At 46.1% G+C, this 17,500-nt stretch overlaps 1 protein-coding gene across 1 annotated transcript in view; it reads left to right on the top strand.

Annotated features, from left to right (window-relative positions):
- Positions 1 to 17,500, top strand: part of HS2ST1 (heparan sulfate 2-O-sulfotransferase 1) — a 161,641-nt gene that overhangs the window by 23,055 nt on the left and 121,086 nt on the right. The gene's annotated exons all lie outside the window — the stretch shown is intronic.

Below are 17,500 nucleotides of genomic sequence, written 5' to 3'. Positions count from 1 at the left end.
GATTAAGATTTTTTTTTTTTAACGGAAGTAACCAGTTGATTTAAAAGAAAATGTTTTCCAGTGGAGCCAGAAAGTTTTAGACAGATTTGTAAATGACTTCTATATAAAAATCTTAACCCAGGATTTATCAGCTGCTGTATGCTCCACAGGAAGTTGTGTAGTTCTTTCCAGTCTGACCACAGTGCTCTCTGCTGACACCTCTGTCCGTATCAGGAACTGTCCAGAGCAGGAGAGGTTTGTTATGGGGATTTGCTCCTGCTCTGGACAGTTCCTGACAAGGACAGAGGTGTCAGCAGAGAGCACTGTGGTCAGACTGGAAAGAACTACACTTCTTCTTCTGGAACATACAGCATCTGATAAGTACTGGAAGGTTTAACTATATCCTTTGATCCTTTTTATGCACCTGTGTCCTGAATGGAGTGAGCAGGAGTGTAAGCCGCTAATAGACTCCACTGGTGGCGGCTTATCTCTCAAAGAACAACAGGATTGGGCATTTGAAAGCCAATATGTCCAATCATTGTTTTCCCTGACATCAAAAGGCCACCAAATATGGCACCATGTGGCAAACTGTACCTCCCATGATCTTGTTAAATTTCATAATCCCCCCCAGTTCATTGCCCCCATAACGATAAACCACACCCTGCCTTTATTTTTAGCATTTTTTTTTTTAGTTTTCTACCTTGATATTTCTGTTTTTTCTGCTCAGTCTCTGTCAGATCCACAGACTGGGAAGGGGCGTTCCCCAGCAGGCGTAACATCATCTGAAGCCATACAGGGGAGAACTTCCTCCCTCACTCTGCTACACACAGCCCAGAGCAGTTCAGTGTGAGATGAGCTATGATTGGCTAAGGTTGCACCCCCCCCCTCTCAGTATTTCCTGATTTTGGTCTTCTGCAAGGTCAGCAGGAGTCCAAAGTCTGTGCAAGAGATGAGGGGAAATGTGTTCTGGACAAGTAGGGAGACACCTAGATGCCACTTTTTTTTTTTTTTAAACACATATAAAACATAGAAAACTAATTATTGTTTTTTTTAAACAAAGAACATTAGAAAGATTGTTTTATTTACCATAAGGAGAGCAATGGCAAAAATTTGTTTTAATGAGAGTGACCATTTAAGTTCTTTGCCACCACCAATAATTAAAATGCTAAGTCAGTGTTTCCCAACCAGGGTGCTTCCAGCTGTTGCAAAACTACAACTCCCAGCATGCGCGGACAGCCGAAGGCTGTCCGGGCATGCTGGGAGTTGTAGTTTTGCAACAGCTGGAGACACACTGTTTGGAAAAGTAACCCGGCCCCATGATAGATTCTTCCACCTTGATCTGGCAAGTTTGGCCGCCGCGAGGTTTCCGCGCACTCGCTCCTGACGTTGAAAAAGTTTTCTGTAAGTCGTTTGTTCGCCGTGATAAACGCGGAGTTAACGGTTCGGGAGAGACGGCGACGATCGCTGATTAGTATCATTATGGCGGGATTTTTTTTTTCCCCCCTCTCTCGGTCAGCACGTGTTCTCCGCGCTCACTCTGATTAACGGGCTGTTATTTTAATCAAGATTCTAATTATCTCTGAAAGGTCGTCAGCAAATAGGAATCGGACGTCGATACAGAACTCCTCTACACGAGCCCGCCGCGTCTCCGTAAATCGGAGGCAATTAGGGGCTTCCTGGAAGTGTAAAGCGGACTGAAGGTTCCGGCGCGTGATCCCGTTGGGTTTCCGTCATGTCTTTTTGCATTATGCTGAAGAGAATTGCGCAACACTCTTTGCCTGTATCTTGTTCGGGATGTTTGATGGACTCTTAATCGGAGTCTCTTAATTTTGGCTTAAAAATGTGCGATTGCCATTATAAGAGTAAATATTGTGATTTTTAATATGTGATTGCGATAAAATAAACAAATTGTGGAAACCCCCAATGTCATGTCCAATGTCCCCCATTTAATGCCAATCACTCCCATGTCACGTCTCCCCCTCATTTCATGTCAATCCCCACATGTCGCATATTCCATGCCCCCGTGTCACCTCCTCCCTCCCCCTTTTCATGTCAATCCCTCAATGTCTAACAACCGGGGTGCCTCCAGCTGTTGCAAAACTACAACCAAAATCAGGAAATGCAGTTTGGAGTGCTGCGGGGGGGGGAGATGGGGGGTGCAGCCTTATCCAGTCATAGCTCATCTCACACTGAACTGTTCTGGGCTGTGTGTAGCAGAGTGAGGGAGGAAGTTCTCCCCTGTATGGCTTCAGATGATGTCACACCTGCTGGGGAACGCCCCTTCCCAGTCTGTGAATCTGACTGAGCCTGAGCAGAAAATACAGAGGAATATCAAGGTAGAAAACTAAAATAATAATAAAAATAAAGGCCGGGGGTGGTTTATCATGATGGGGGCAGTGACCTGGGAGGATTATAAAATTTATCAAGATCATGACAGGTTCTCTTTAACATTTGAATTTTGGCAGAACCACAGACCCTATGTGCATGATATGGCGCTGTGCCGTCACCGCAGGTACTTTCCCAAATTTTCCTTATGCCACGCAGGTGCAGCACTACACAAATAGCGTAGGGCTAATGTAGGCAGCGCTAGGAGCCTAGCGTTAGCCCTACGCTATTTGCGTAGTACGGCACATGGGCCGTACTACGTTAGCTGCGCGCGAGGCTTTTAAATCTGTTCCCGTACCCTGAGAGCCGTGCTCGGCATTCTTGTGACACCGCTAGTGGGCACAGGGACCCTGCTAGCGGTGATGGTAGCGCTCGTGCTCGCGGGGGGCACATTTGACACCGCTAGTGGGCACAGGGACCCCGGGGTGGGGGGGGGGGGGGGGGACAGGTGGGTAATACAGTGATACCGCGATAATAAAAAAAAAATACTGTGATTTTAATTTTAGGCCGTACCGCCCAGAACTACCGGTTGGCTCATTGAAATGAATGAGATATGGGCCGGGTCCGGCTGGGATACGAGAGCGCCCGGTTTTCACTCCCCCCAACCGCATCTGCTTCCGGTATTAACAAAGCGTAGTGTGAATGCAGCCTTAGATCACTTTGTCGCCCACAATGGATACAGTTGTATCCACTTCTCAGCTTAGAGCGGGTCCAGACGTCTACAGGTTTACCGCCTCTAAATGAAGCGGGACTGACCGCAAACGGTGAAAAATGGCGAAGAACTGAAGTCCTAATGTTTAATGGAGTAAACTGCGCCAAATTTATAAAGAGGCTTAAAAAAGTGATCAAAAGATCCATCTACTTCCCATCAAACAAAAAGTGCATCATAAAAGTCCTCAACCTCCTGTAATAAAAGATGAAACCATTCTTATAATGCACTTAATGATGGGTGCGAAATCGTGTTCCTTTAATCGCCAACCGATGGTTTCTTGTACATTATATTGCAAATGTTAACCCTCTATTCAGTGGTGTATTTTGTTCTCAGTGTGTATTAACCCTTTCAGGACACAGGGAGTACAGGTACGCCCTTGCTGTATGGGACTTTAAGGGGTACTCCACTGGTCAGCGTTCGGAAGTGAATTCTTCTAACGCTGTTTTTGCGATGCTGGGGTCGGCCATGCCCCTTGTGACGTCATGACCACGCCCCTCAATGCAAGCCAATGGGAGAGGGCGTGAAACCATCACGCCCCCTCACATTGACTTGCATTGAGGGGGCGTGACCATGATGTCACGAAGGGCGTGGGCGACCCCCGCAGTGCGAAAACAGTGTTCGGAACATTAACTTACGAACGCTGGCCAGTGGAGTACCCCTTTTAAAGAGAAGTCTCTTACTGAAAAACTTATCCCCTATCTGCAGAGGGCCTGACAAGTGGGACCACCCCTATGCCCCCTCACCCCCCACCCCTCCATCAGCTGTATGGGGCTCTGGATCTCCCCTGGAACGGGCCATGCCGACCTGTGCCTGAAGCGGGTGCCACCACGCCCCCTCCATATATTTTTATGGGAGAGCCGTTCGGTCATCATCGGTCCTCCCATAGAGTTATATGCAGGGGGCGTGGCGCCTCCCCCTCCCCCCTCGCTTCAGGCGGAGGTCGGCATGGCCCGTTCCAGGGGAGATCCAGGGCCCCATACAGGAGATTGCAGGTTTTTTTTTTTCCATCTGTTGGACCCCCTGTCATCTAAAACGTATCCCCCTATCCTCATACATTTTTACAAAGTTTCTTATAGTCCCTTGTACTATTGATCTATTTGTTATAACGACAGTGACCATTTAAAGGGGTACTCCGCTGGAAAACAATTTTTTTTTAAATCTAGTGATGCCAGAAAGTTAAACAGATTTGTAAATTACTTCTATTAAAAAATCTTTATCCTTCCAGTAGTTATAAGCAGCTATATGCTCCACAGGAAGTTCTTTTCTTTTTGAATTACCTTTCTGTCTGACCACAGTGCTCTCTGCTGACACCTCTGTCCATGTCAGGAACTGTCCAGAGCAGGAGCAAATCCCCATAACAAACCTCTCCTGCTCTGGACAGTTCCTAAAATGGACAGAGGTGTCAGCAGAGAGCACTGTGGTCAGACAGAAAGGTAATTCAAAAAGAAAAGAACTTCCTGTTTAGCATACAGCTGCTGCTAGGTATTGGAAGGATTAAGATTTTTAAATAGAAGTAATATACAAATCTGTTTAACTGTCTGGCACCAGTTGAGATATATATATATAGATATATATATAGATATATATATATATATATATATATATATATATATATATATATATATATATACAACTTATCCCCTATCCAAAGGATAGGGATAAGATGTCTGATTGTGAGGGGTCCGCGCCGGGACCTCTCGCGATCTCCGTGCAGCCACCGGCGTTCTTTGCCGTACTGCTGCTCTAGTCTCAGGCCGCCCGACCCCGCGATCAGACATCTTATTCCCTATCCTTTTGGATAGGGCCTGAATACCCCTTTAACTGCTCCAACTATTCTCATAACTTTTCAGAAGTGGCAAGAGGAATGCACCAAAAATGGGGACTGTTTAACCCTAGTACTACTGGAAGAACGCTACCGATAAATTCTTCCAAAGTTTGTTAGAAAGTCGTAGGACTTTTCATGTATACCCTGAGAATTATCGATATAAAACTTTAAGACCCAGTAAGTAAATTTCAGCAGGAATGCATAAAAGCGCATATTAATACAGTCACAAATTTTTGTCGCTTTTTTTAATGTTCCTTCGTGCAGAAAGTGTGGGGGCGCTGTTCCACTATGGTCTATAGAACCTTTCTGCCTGGTCAGTGGTGAGAACCGGTACTGCAATACAAATAACTAAACTGCAGAGGCTCAGGATTAGATTTTATGTTATATCCTGTACCGTAACTATTAAAAAAAAAAAAAAAAAAAAAAAAAGCGCAGTAAAGCAGACGTCTCCTTTTATTAGATGTCATCCTATAGGTCGTTATTTCCAAACCAGGGTGCCTCCAGCTGTTGCAAAACTACATCTCCCAGCATGCAAAAATATATCTAAAAATAAATTTGTAACGGCAGATGCGTTAGTCAGAAGAGACCGCGCGGTGCCAAGTCGTTCCACTCGATAACATGGAAAGATTTATAATATGGAAATCAACAAAATATTCGCTCCATTCTGCAAATGAAGGGTCCCGGTAATTATTAATCGGAGGAGGCGGGTCGAGGAAGGCGAGAAGGTGGGGGCGGGTGAGGAAGGCGAGAAGGTGGGGGCGGGCGAGAAGGTGGGGGCGGGCGAGGAAGGCGAGAATGTGGGGGCGGGCGAGAAGGTGGGGGCGGGCGAGGAAGGCGAGAAGGTGGGGGCGGGCGAGGAAGGCGAGAAGGTGGGGGCGGGCGAGGAAGGCGAGAAGGTGGGGGCGGGCGAGGAAGGCGAGAAGGTGGGGGCGGGCGAGGAAGGCGAGAAGGTGGGGCTGGCAAGAAAGGCGAAGGTGGGGGCGGGCGAGGAAGGTGAGAAGGTGGGGGTGGGCGAGGACGAGGAAGGCGAGAAGGTGGGGGCGGGCGAGTAAGGCGAGAAGGTGGGGCTGGCAAGAAAGGCGAAGGTGGGGGCGGGCGAGGAAGGTGAGAAGGTGGGGGTGGGCGAGGACGAGGAAGGTGAGAAGGTGGGGGCGGGTGGCAGAGAATTTAGGAACGTGCCTGTTCCCTATTAATTCGAGAGCCTGCGGACCAGTTTTTCCTAGCCAGGGTGCCTCCAGCTGTTGCAAAACTACAACCCCCAACATGCAAAAAAAAAACATTCGTAACGGGAGATGGCAGATGACATTAACACATTCTGAAAAATTTACAATATGGAAATCAACAAAATAATTCTGCAAATGAAGGGTCCCGGTAATTGATAATTGGAGGAGGCGGGTGAGGAAGGCGAGAAGGTGGGGGCGGGCGAGGAAGGCGAGAAGGTGGGGGGCGGGCGAGGAAGGCGAGAAGGTGGGGGGTGGGGGGTAAAGCTCCGGCAGAGAATTTAGGACAGTGCCTGTTCCCTAATAATTCGAGAGCCTAAGGACCAGTTTTTCCTAACCAGGGAGCCTCCAGCTGTTATAAAACTACAACTCCCAGCATGCTGTGAGTTGTAGTTGTGCAACAGCTGGAGGCACCCTGGTTTGGGAAACACTACTATAGGTAACGCGGAGCATGGATCAGCGTATAATGGATCGCTAGCTGCAGTCGTCTCCGCATAAAGGTTTAGTTACAGATGTAAATCTGTATTTTCGTGTAACAATTCGCCAACGGATATAAATCTCGGCAGAGGAAAATTGCAGAACGAGAAGAGTTGATTAAATAGATTGATTCCCGTGAAGACTTTCTGCCGGAGTATTGAGAGGCGGATGATTTACATCCGTCGCTCCTGAGGAAATGGCGCGGCCTTGTTAGGGAGACCTGTCAGTTATGGCTTATTGAATATCGGCTCTTAGAGGGAAAGACCAATAAAGACTTCCAAGTGTTTTCTTACTCATAGCCGAGACACTTAGGAATATGATGAGAGGGAAGGAAGACGTCAGCCGATAGAGATAAAGTGTAACTCCGCATGACTGGCCTATTGAGCCACAGCTGGGTAGGAGGCTTCATGCCACGGGATAAGATTTTTCTCTTCATACACTATTAAAGGGGTACTCTGGTGAAAAACATTTTTATTTTTTTTCTTATATCAAATGGCTCCAGAAAGTTAAAGGGGCACTCCGGTGGAATACTTTATTTTATTTTTATTTTTTTAAATCAACTGATGCCAGAAAGTTAAACAGATCTGTAAATTACTTCTATAAAAAAAATCTTAATCTTTCCAGTACTTAATAGCGGCTGTATGCTACAGAGGAAATGCTTTTCTTTTTGGATTTCTTTTCTGTCACGGCCACAGAGCTCTCTGCTGACACCTCTGTCCATTTCGGGAACTGCAAAAGTATTTGAAAAAAAAGCTGCGATGGTGCTCCCAAGGAAGTAACCCGAAGTCGTGGGTATAATTTATTTACAGCATAAGAAATCAAAGAAAATAATAAATAAAGCAAGACGCGTTTCGGGAGTCACAGCTCCCTTTCGCAATTGCAGGTGTTTGCTGTATGGCATCCGTGGGACCAATCAGGAGGCAGTGGGAGGAGGCTGTCATCGTTGTGCAGGGTGACCCCTGTGGGGAATGAATGGAGACGAGCCTCTCGAAGCTGATTGGTTTCCCTGCACAATGATGACAGCCTCCTCCCACTGCCTTCTGATTGGTCCCACGGACGCCGGCAGCTTCCTGATTGGTCGCCATCACGGACAATTCTCGCGGTTCTTTTTGAACATCTAAATACTCCTGTAAAAGACTATGCCTATGCATTTTTACCTGTTTTATGTGGTTTTCTTGCTCCATCATTGATTATGTTTATTATGTAGGTCTCTAGTGCCCGGCCCTTACCTGGCCCCGACATTTACCCCACATGATGTCACCAGCTCACCTGGTTTTGGCGCCATTTTCTTATGTATTTAAACACCTATACCTGTTACCTTGCCATACAGCAAGCACCTGCAATTGAGAAAGGGAGCTGTGACTCCCGAAACGCGTCCTGCTTTATTATTTTCTTTGATTTCTTATGCTGTAAATAAATTATTTATTCTTCATCAAATACCCACGACTTCGGGTTACTTCCTTGGGAGCACCATCGCAGCTTTTTTCCTATACTTTTGCATTACTCTACGGACTCTCCTCTGGGCTCCGTCCACACACTGCTGGCCTGCATACCAAGCTACCATCACCGGCAAGGGATACGTTACCCCCACCTAGGTACCCAGCTACACCTGGCGCCACCTCTGCTTTTTTTCCTTCATATTTTGCATTTCAGAAACTGTCCAGAGCAGGAGAAAATCCACGTAGCAAACATGCTGCTCTGGACAGTTCCTAAAATGAGGTGTCAGCAGAGAGCACTGTGGTCGTGACAGAAAAGAAATCTGAAAGGAAAAGAATTTCCAATAAGTACTGGAAGGATTAAGAAATTTAATAGAAGTAATTTACAAATTTGTTCACCTTTCTGACGCCAGTTGATTTAAAAAAAAATAAGTTTTCCACCAGAGTTCCCCTTTAAACAGATTTGTAAATTACTTGTATAAAAAAAATCTTAATCCTACCAGTACTTATCAGCTGCTGAAGTTGAGTTATTCTTTTCTGTCTGACCACAGTGCTCTCTGCTGAGGCCTCTGTCTGTCTAAGGAACTGTCCAGAGTAACAGCAAATCCCCATAGCAAACCTCTCCTGCTCTGGACAGTTCCTTAGACAGAGGTGTCAGCAGAGAGTGCTGTGGTCAGACAGAAAAGAAAAACTCAACTTTAGCAGCTGATAAGTACTGGTAGGATTAATATATTTTTTTTTAATAGAAGACATTTACAAATCTGAAAATACAATGGGAGTACGCGCTGAGTGGGCAAGATAGTAATGTATGAGAGAATTTAAAATGGATAAACCAGATGTATATATAACTCACGAAATGCAAAGAACCTACCGTATATACTCGAGTATAAGCCGAGTTTTTCAGCACAATTTTTCGTGCTGAAAACACCCCCCTCGGCTTATACTCGAGTGAACTCTCCGCCCTCAGTGATCTTCAACCTGCGGACCTCAAGATGTTGCAAAACTACAACTCCCAGCATGCCCGGACAGCCATCGGCTGTCCGGGCATGCTGGGAGTTGTAGTTTTGAAACATCTGGAGGTCCGCAAGTTGAAGACCACTGCCCGGGCCTTCGTCATCATCCAGCCCCCCCCCTCCCCCCTTTAGTTTTGTTCTCCCCTCCGCTCAGCGGGACGTTCGGGTGAGCTGATCCGGGCCATCTGTGCTGCAGGACCGTCCGGTGGGGAGGGATAGTCGTTCCGGGCGGTCCATCTTCACCAGGTGGGCCTCTTCTCCGCGCTTCGCGCCCGGCCCCGGAATGGTGACGTTGCCTTGACGACGACGCACAGGGACGTTGAACTATCCCTCCCCACCGGACGGTCCTGCAGCACAGATGGCCCGAATCAGCTCACCCGAACGTCCCGCCGAGCGGAGGGGAGTACAAAACTAAAGGGGGAGGGCTGGATGATGACGAAGGCCCAGGCAGTGGTCTTCAACCTGCGTACCTCCAGATGTTTCAAAACTACAACTCCCAGCATGCCCGGACAGCCGATGGCCTTTATTGATGATTTTATTTTTCAAGGTGTCAGCTTCCTTATCATATTGTTCTACATTTGTACAGTTTCTGTGCAGCCTGAGAAACTGGCTTCTCGAAATGTTTTTTAACCAAATTGGTAGGTGGCAGCGGTCCATTCAAATATAGCTGTTACTGTCTGTTGGTTTATTAAATGTAGATGTGCAAATTTGATTGTTGGATATTGAAATGGTGAGGTCAAGGAAGTGGACTGAAGTCTGTCTGTATGTGGCCATGAATTTAAAAAAAAATACTGGTTTTTATTGATCTCTGTTAAAAATAAATCCAGACTGTCCATCCCTCCCTTCCAAATAAAAATGACATCGTCTATGAATAAATTAAGCGGATCCCTCCAGGGAACAAACCAGGATAGAGGCAGCGCACAGGACTTCAAAGGTAAAATGGTTTATTTACCCGGCATGCAACGCGTTTCGCTGGATAACCAGCTTCATCAGGCATGTTGAGGGTGGAGATACATAGGGTATTTATACACAACAGTTAACCCGCACATTGCTGGAATAAAAGCAATAGGCGGGAGCCCATAAAACACACATATAAAAAATAGTAAAATACAAAAAAATATATATATAAAAATAAATAAATAACAAAATTATATATATCCACATACCCAACTAGAAAAATTGGATATGTAAATACATAAGATATAAAATATAAAATATGTCAATAAATTTGTAATATATTTATAATATGTTATGATAATAGAAGGCAAGTCAAGTCACACAGCGTTCTCAATCATCTCATTTAAACCACCAGGGAAAAGGGAACCAAGTGAAAAAATCCAGTATGATTCTCTATTAATTAGCCTTTGGAAACGATTTTTTATAATAGATGGTATGACTTCAATGATTTTTAATTTAAGACTTCAATCGTCTATGAATCGCCGCCAGAGGACGAGGTCCGCACCGAGCTGGCCCTCCGGGAAGATGGTAGATTCCTCCCAGAGGCCCACATATAGGTTAGAATAGCTCGGTGTAAATGACGTCCCCATCGCGGTCCCCCATTTCTGCTTATAAAAATCATCCTCTTATTTAAAATAATTACCGTATATACTCGAGTATAAGCCGAGTTTTTCAGCACGATTTTTCGTGCTGAAAACACCCCCCTCGGCTTATACTCGAGTGAACTCCCCCACCCGCAGTGGTCTTCAACCTGCGGACCTCCAGAGGTTTCAAAACTACAACTCCCAGCAAGCCCGGCCAGCCATCGGCTGTCCGGGCTTGCTGGGAGTTGTAGTTTTGAAACCTCCGGAGGTCCGCAGGTTGAAGACCACTGCGGCCTTCAACATCATCCAGCCCCCTCTCACCCCCTTTAGTTCTGAGTACTCACCTCCGCTCGGCGCTGGTCCGGTCCTGCAGGGCTGTCCGGTAAGGAGGTGGTCCGGTGAGGAGGTGGTCCGGACTGCTATCTTCACCGGGGAGGCCTCTTCTAAGCGCTTCGGGCCCGGCCTCAGAATAGTCACGTTGCCTTGACAACGACGCAGATGCGTCGTTGTTAAGGCAACGGCTCTATTCCGGGCCGGAAGCGCGGAGAAGAGGCGCCCCCGGTGAAGATAGCAGCCCGGACCACCTCCTCACCGGACCACCTCCTTACCGGACAGCCCTGCAGGACCGGACCAGCGCCGAGCGGAGGTGAGTACTCAGAACTAAAGGGGGTGAGAGGGGGCTGGATGATGTTGAAGGCCGCAGTGGTCTTCAACCTGCGGACCTCCGGAGGTTTCAAAACTACAACTCCCAGCAAGCCCGGACAGCCGATGGCTGCCCGGGCTTGCTGGGAGTTGTAGTTTTGAAACCTCTGGAGGTCCGCATGTTGAAGACCGCAGTGGTCTTCAACCTGCGGACCTCCGGAGGTTTCAAAACTACAACTCCCAGCAAGCCCGGACAGCCGATGGCTGCCCGGGCTTGCTGGGAGTTGTAGTTTTGAAACCTCTGGAGGTCCGCATGTTGAAGACCACTGAGGGCGAATGATGAGAAGAGGATGATGAAGGGGGGGGGGGGGGTGTGGGGATGATGAAGGGGGGTGGGGATGATGAAGGGGGGGGGGGTGTGGGATGATTACAAGGGGATGATGAAGGGGGGATGTGTGGGATGATAAGGGGATGTGTGGGATGTTGACAAGGGGATGATGAAGGGGGGATGTGTGGGATGATGACAAGGGGATGATGAAGGGGGGATGTGTGGGATGATGACAAGGGGATGATGAAGGGGGGATGTGTGGGATAAGGGGATGTGTGGGATGATGACAAGGGGATGATGAAGGGGGGATGTGTGGGATGATAGGGGATGTGTGGGATGATGACAAGGGGATGATGAAGGGGGGATGTGTGGGATGATAAGGGGATGTGTGGGATGATGACAAGGGGATGATGAAGGGGGGATGTGTGGGATGATGACAAGGGGATGATGAGGATGTTAATGACGGGTCTGGATGATGACAGGGGGGGATGAGGTATTTCCCACCCTAGGCTTATACTCGAGTCAATAACTTTTCCTGGGATTTTGGGTTGAAATTAGGGGTCTCGGCTTATACTCGGGTCGGCTTATACTCGAGTATATACGGTATGTAATGCAATCCCCTATAAAATGTGATTGTTCATCAGGGGTGTTTCCATATTTTTTTTTTTAAATATTCCGATGCTAGGCGACCTTTTTAATGTTCGATCACTGTATAGAGCAATGTGAAATTAAGGGTGCCTATTATAAAATCCTCATGCCAGGTAATTTCTTGTAATAATTGTAATCATGTGCCGTATCTTTTAGATAGGCTGGGAGTCTCTCAACACATGGTTGTAAATGCGTGTCTATATATATTTAGACAAATTTTAGGTGAGGCAACCTGTTCCGGAAATGATGAGTCTTCCTGGTGGATTCAATGGATTTTTATGGATTTTTGGGATCTGGTAAAATACCGGAATGATGGGGTTATTTGTTGTGATGTAATCTTTTTCTTTAGTGAGAAGAATCCCTGTGTTGGTGCCTACCTCTAATAGTTGGTTTAATTCCTTTTTGTATTTGAGTGTTGGGTCACTTTTAAATTTTTCGGAGGTTTTGGTATCATCAAGAAGTCGTATACATTGTCCATGATAATTTACAAATTAATCTGTTTAACTTTGTGGAGCCAGTTGATATGAGAGAGAATTGTTTTTCACTGGAGTACCCTTTTAACTTGCTGTACATATTTCGGTCCTCCATACCCTCTAGCTGTTTTTTTTAAATACACAATGCACGGGGTGAGAGTAAATAAAGGGGTATGACTAAGGCCGCAGATTGTGGCTGAAACGCGTCACCTACCTGTCATCATGTCGTGTTACTGCTGAATAAATTATTTCGTATTGCTTGGAATCTGCGCTGAACATCTCTTCATTCTTTAAATAAATAAAGGGGTACTCCGATGTTAGGGTAAAAAATAAAAATGCTACAGAAGCAAATAGCATTGCTGACCTGTCTGCTCTAGTCCTGAAAACACCAAAAATCTATTTTGTTTTGGGAGTCTTGGTGCTCTACTTCTTGGTTGAGCAGTTGCTCAGTACTACAGTTCCCAGAATGCCTTACTTTATCACAGCCCTCCCACCCCACTTACTCCCCTCCCTCAGCGCTGCTACTTTCACTTACATTTCCTTGCCCAGAACTGTTGCAGAATATCTAATTTCAAAGGAGACTGTTGCACAATCGGTGAGGTTGCAGCACTTTGTATTCATTCCCTGTCTGTGTGGCATTATCGAATTATCGGCAAGGTAATTGCCGATACCGATAACGTCCAAAATCGTGAATATCGGCCGAACCGATAATCGGTCGATCCCTACCGCACAGCCCTCCATGTGCTTACCAGAGGTAGCCTGACTGCCATTAGGTACCGAGATGAGATCCTCAGACCCCTTGTGAGACCATATGCTGGTGCGGTTGGCCCAGGGTTCCTCCTAATGCAGGACAATGCTAGACCTCATGTGGCTGGAGTGTGTCAGCAGTTCCTACAAGAGGAAGGCATTGATGCTATGGACTGGCCGCCCGGTCCCCTGAATCCGATTGAGCACATCTGGGACGTCTCGCTCCATCCACCACAGACTGTCCAGGAGTTGGCGGATGCTTTAGTCCAGGTCTGGGAGGACATCCCTCAGGAGACCATCCTCCACCTCATCAGGAGCATGCCCAGGTGTTGTAGGGAGGTCATACGGGCACGTGGAGGCCACACACACTACTGAGCCTCATTGGGACTTGTATTAAGGACATTACATAAAGTTGGATCGGCCTGTAGTGGGGTTTTCCACTGTGATTTTGAGTGTGACTCCATATCCAGACCTCCATGGGTTCATACATTTGATTTCCATTGATAATTTTTGTGTGATTTTGAGTGACTCCATATCCAGACCTCCAGGGGTTGATGATTTCCATTGATAATTTTTGTGTGATTTTGTTGTCAGCGCATTCAACTATGTAAAGAGGAAAGTATTTCATACGATTAGTTCATTCATTCAGATCTAGGATGTCTTATCTTAGTGTTCTCTTTAGTTATTTGAGCAGTGTATATTTACACAATTAAACAGGTTGATGAGATGGGAAGGGTGGACTGTGGGTTTAGTTTCCAGGACTACCCCTTTAAGTAATACAATTATCTGTGTGTTATTAGTTTAGATACATTGTATTCATCTATAATTTTGACTTCGATACAATCAGAACATTTTTTTTATTTTTAAAGTAATCCATACAGTAATGTCTTTGCTCCCTGCCCTGTGGATGTTTACCCAATTCACAGATTCCTTATTTTTCTACTTGCCTTCTGTTTTCTGGTATACTGAGCGTCAAGACTATATTGTGTCATAGTTCAGCTGCAGGCCATGATTATTTCTAGACTATGAGATATTGGATACAAGGAATATTTTTGCCATATATAATGTTTCCTTGTTCTTTTAATTACTCTTCGTATTAGGACTGTAATATCTCCTGTATGTGACATTGATCCCTTCCATTTTTTTCTGGGATGAGATTATATCCGTCAAGCTGTTTTTGATCCGTGTAAAGTCGGAAATATGTTTTCATTAAATTTCTCAGTTTAAATAGAAATTTTCATCTCTAATAAATAGTGCGCCATATTGGCGTAAGTGACCGGGTGTCTGGCAGCGTTCCTGATGTCAGCGGAGCCTCAGGGGTTAAAGGATGCTCTATGGGAAATGGTGGGTGATTATAAGCGGCCTCAGTCCGCCGGGAGAAGGTCCCCGGGAAATTGTCACTATTTCTGCAATCTCATTTACAAATACAATAACTTGTTCTATTACGTTTTTTCTATCTATAATGCCGCACTGCTTTCTCGTAAGCGGCAATAACTATATGGTAATGATATTGGCTGTCTGAGTATTTTTTTTTTTTTTTTTTTGAACAGTTGTGTTTTCCAACCAGGGTGCCTCCAGCTGTTGCAAAACTACAACTCCCAGCATGCCCGGACAGCCGTTGGCTGTCCGGGCATGCTGGGAGTTGTAGTTTTGCAACAGCTGAAATTATTTAATTTATTTTATATATTTCCAGGAGGAACAGAAAGAGCCAAAGGGTGCTTTTTTTTTTAAAAGGGTACTTCAGAATAATAATAATAATAATAATAATAAAAAAAAAAAAAAAAAAAATATATATATATATATATATATATATATATATGGAATGAGTATTTAACTCAGGGAGAGTTCACCACTCCTGGTGTGACGGAGCTTTCAAGGGCCACTAAGCACTCCGCAGGCATTCTGGGTAGGGGAATATGCAAATCAGCTCATTACATTACCTTCGCAATGTTCCCTGGTATCAGCTTAGCTCCAGTTACGAAATATAAAAAGCTAATCGGGATTAATGCCAAGCCAGAAATCTCTCTCCAGAAGGAAGATGGGTGCTCTTTCCTTCTGGAGAGAGTTTTCTGGCTTGGCATTAATCCTGATTAGCTTTTTATATTCCGTAACTGGAGCTAAGCTGATACCTGGGAACATTACCTGAGAAGGTGATGTAATGAGCTGATTTGCATATTCACATATATATATACAGTACAGACCAAAAGTTTGGACACACCTTCTCATTCAAAGTTTTCTTTATTTTCATGACTCTGAAAATTTTAGATTCACACTTAGAGATGAGCGAACTTACAGTAAATTTGATTCGTCACGAACTTCTCGGCTCGGCAGTTGATGACTTTTCCTGCATAAATTAGTTCAGCTTTCAGGTGCTCCGGTGGGCTGTAAAAGGTGGATCCAGTCCTAGGAAAGAGTCTCCTAGGACTGTATCCACCTTTTCCAGCCCACCAGAGCACTGGAAAGCTGAACTAATTTATGCAGGAAAAGTCATCAACTGCCGAGCTGAGGAGTTCGTGACAAATCGAATTTACTGTAAGTTCGCTCATCTCTAATCACACTGAAGGCATCAAAACTATGAATTAACACATAACAAAAAAGTGTGAAAATCTGTCCTATTCTAGGTTCTTCCTTTTGCTTTGATTCCTGCTTTGCACACTCTTGGATTCTCTTGATGAGCTGTAGTCACCTGAAATGGTCTCCAACAGTCTTGAAGGAGTTCCCATGATGCTTAGCACTTGTTGGCCCTTCTGCCTTCATTGGGTTCAGGTCCGGTGACTGTGGAGGCTAGGTCATCTGGCGCAGCACCCCATCACTCTCCGTCATGGTCAAATAGCCCTTACACAGCCTGGAGGTGTTTGGGGTCATTGTCCTGTTGAAAAATAAATGATGGTGCAACTAAATGCAAACCGGATGGAATAGCAGCCCCTGCAAGATGCTGTGGTAGCCATGCTGGGTCAGTATGCCTTCAATTTTGAATAAATCCCCAACAGTGTTACCAGAAAAAGCACCATCACACCTCCTCCCCCCCCCCACACCATCACACTATCTCCCCCACACCATCACACCTCTTCCTCCACACCATCACACCTCCTCCCCCACACCATCACACCTCTTCCTCCACACCATCACACCTCCTCCCCCACACCATCACACTATCTCCTCCACACCATCACACCTCTTCCTCCACACCATCACACCTCCTCCTCCACACCATCACACCTCTTCCTCCACACCATCACACCTCCTCCTCCACACCATCACACCTCCTCCTCCACACCATCACACCTCCTCCTCCACACCATCACACCTCCTCCCCCACACCATCACACTATCTCCTCCACACCATCACACCTCTTCCTCCACACCATCACACCTCCTCCTCCACACCATCACACCTCTTCCTCCACACCATCACACCTCCTCCTCCACACCATCACACCTCCTCCTCCACACCATCACACCTCCTCCTCCACACCATCACACCTCCTCCCCCACACCATCACACTATCTCCTCCACACCATCACACCTCCTCCTCCACACCATCACACCTCTTCCTCCACACCATCACACCTCCTCCCCCACACCATCACACCTCCTCCTCCTCCATGCTTCACGGTGGGAACCAGGCATGTAGAGTCCATCCGTTCACCTTTTCTGCATCGCACAAAGACACGGTGGTTGGAACAAAGATCTCACATTTGGACTCATCAGACCAAAGCGCAGATTTCCACTGGTCTAATGTCCATTCCTTGTGTTCTCTCTTCTGTTTGTTGCCTGTCCTTAGCAGTGGTTTCCTGGCAGATATTCTACCATGAAGGCCTCACACAGTCTGCTCTGTTGTTCTAGAGATGTGTCTGCTCTAGAACTCTGTGCGGCATTGACCTGCTCTCTAATCTGAGCTGCTGTTAACCTGCGATTTCTGAGATTGCTGGTGACTTGGATGAACTTCTCCTCCGCAGCAGAGGTGACTCTTGGTCGTCCTTTCCTGGGGCTCCGCATGTCATCCAGCTTCTTTGTAGCTCTTGATGGTTTTTGTGACTGCATTTGGGGACACTTTTCACCTAGAATATGAC

This window comes from Hyla sarda, chromosome 6, assembly GCF_029499605.1.
Source record: "Hyla sarda isolate aHylSar1 chromosome 6, aHylSar1.hap1, whole genome shotgun sequence".
NCBI classification, from domain to species: Eukaryota; Metazoa; Chordata; class Amphibia; order Anura; family Hylidae; genus Hyla; species Hyla sarda.
Note: the sequence above shows the minus strand (reverse complement) of the source record. Positions and strands in the feature narration are given on the sequence as shown.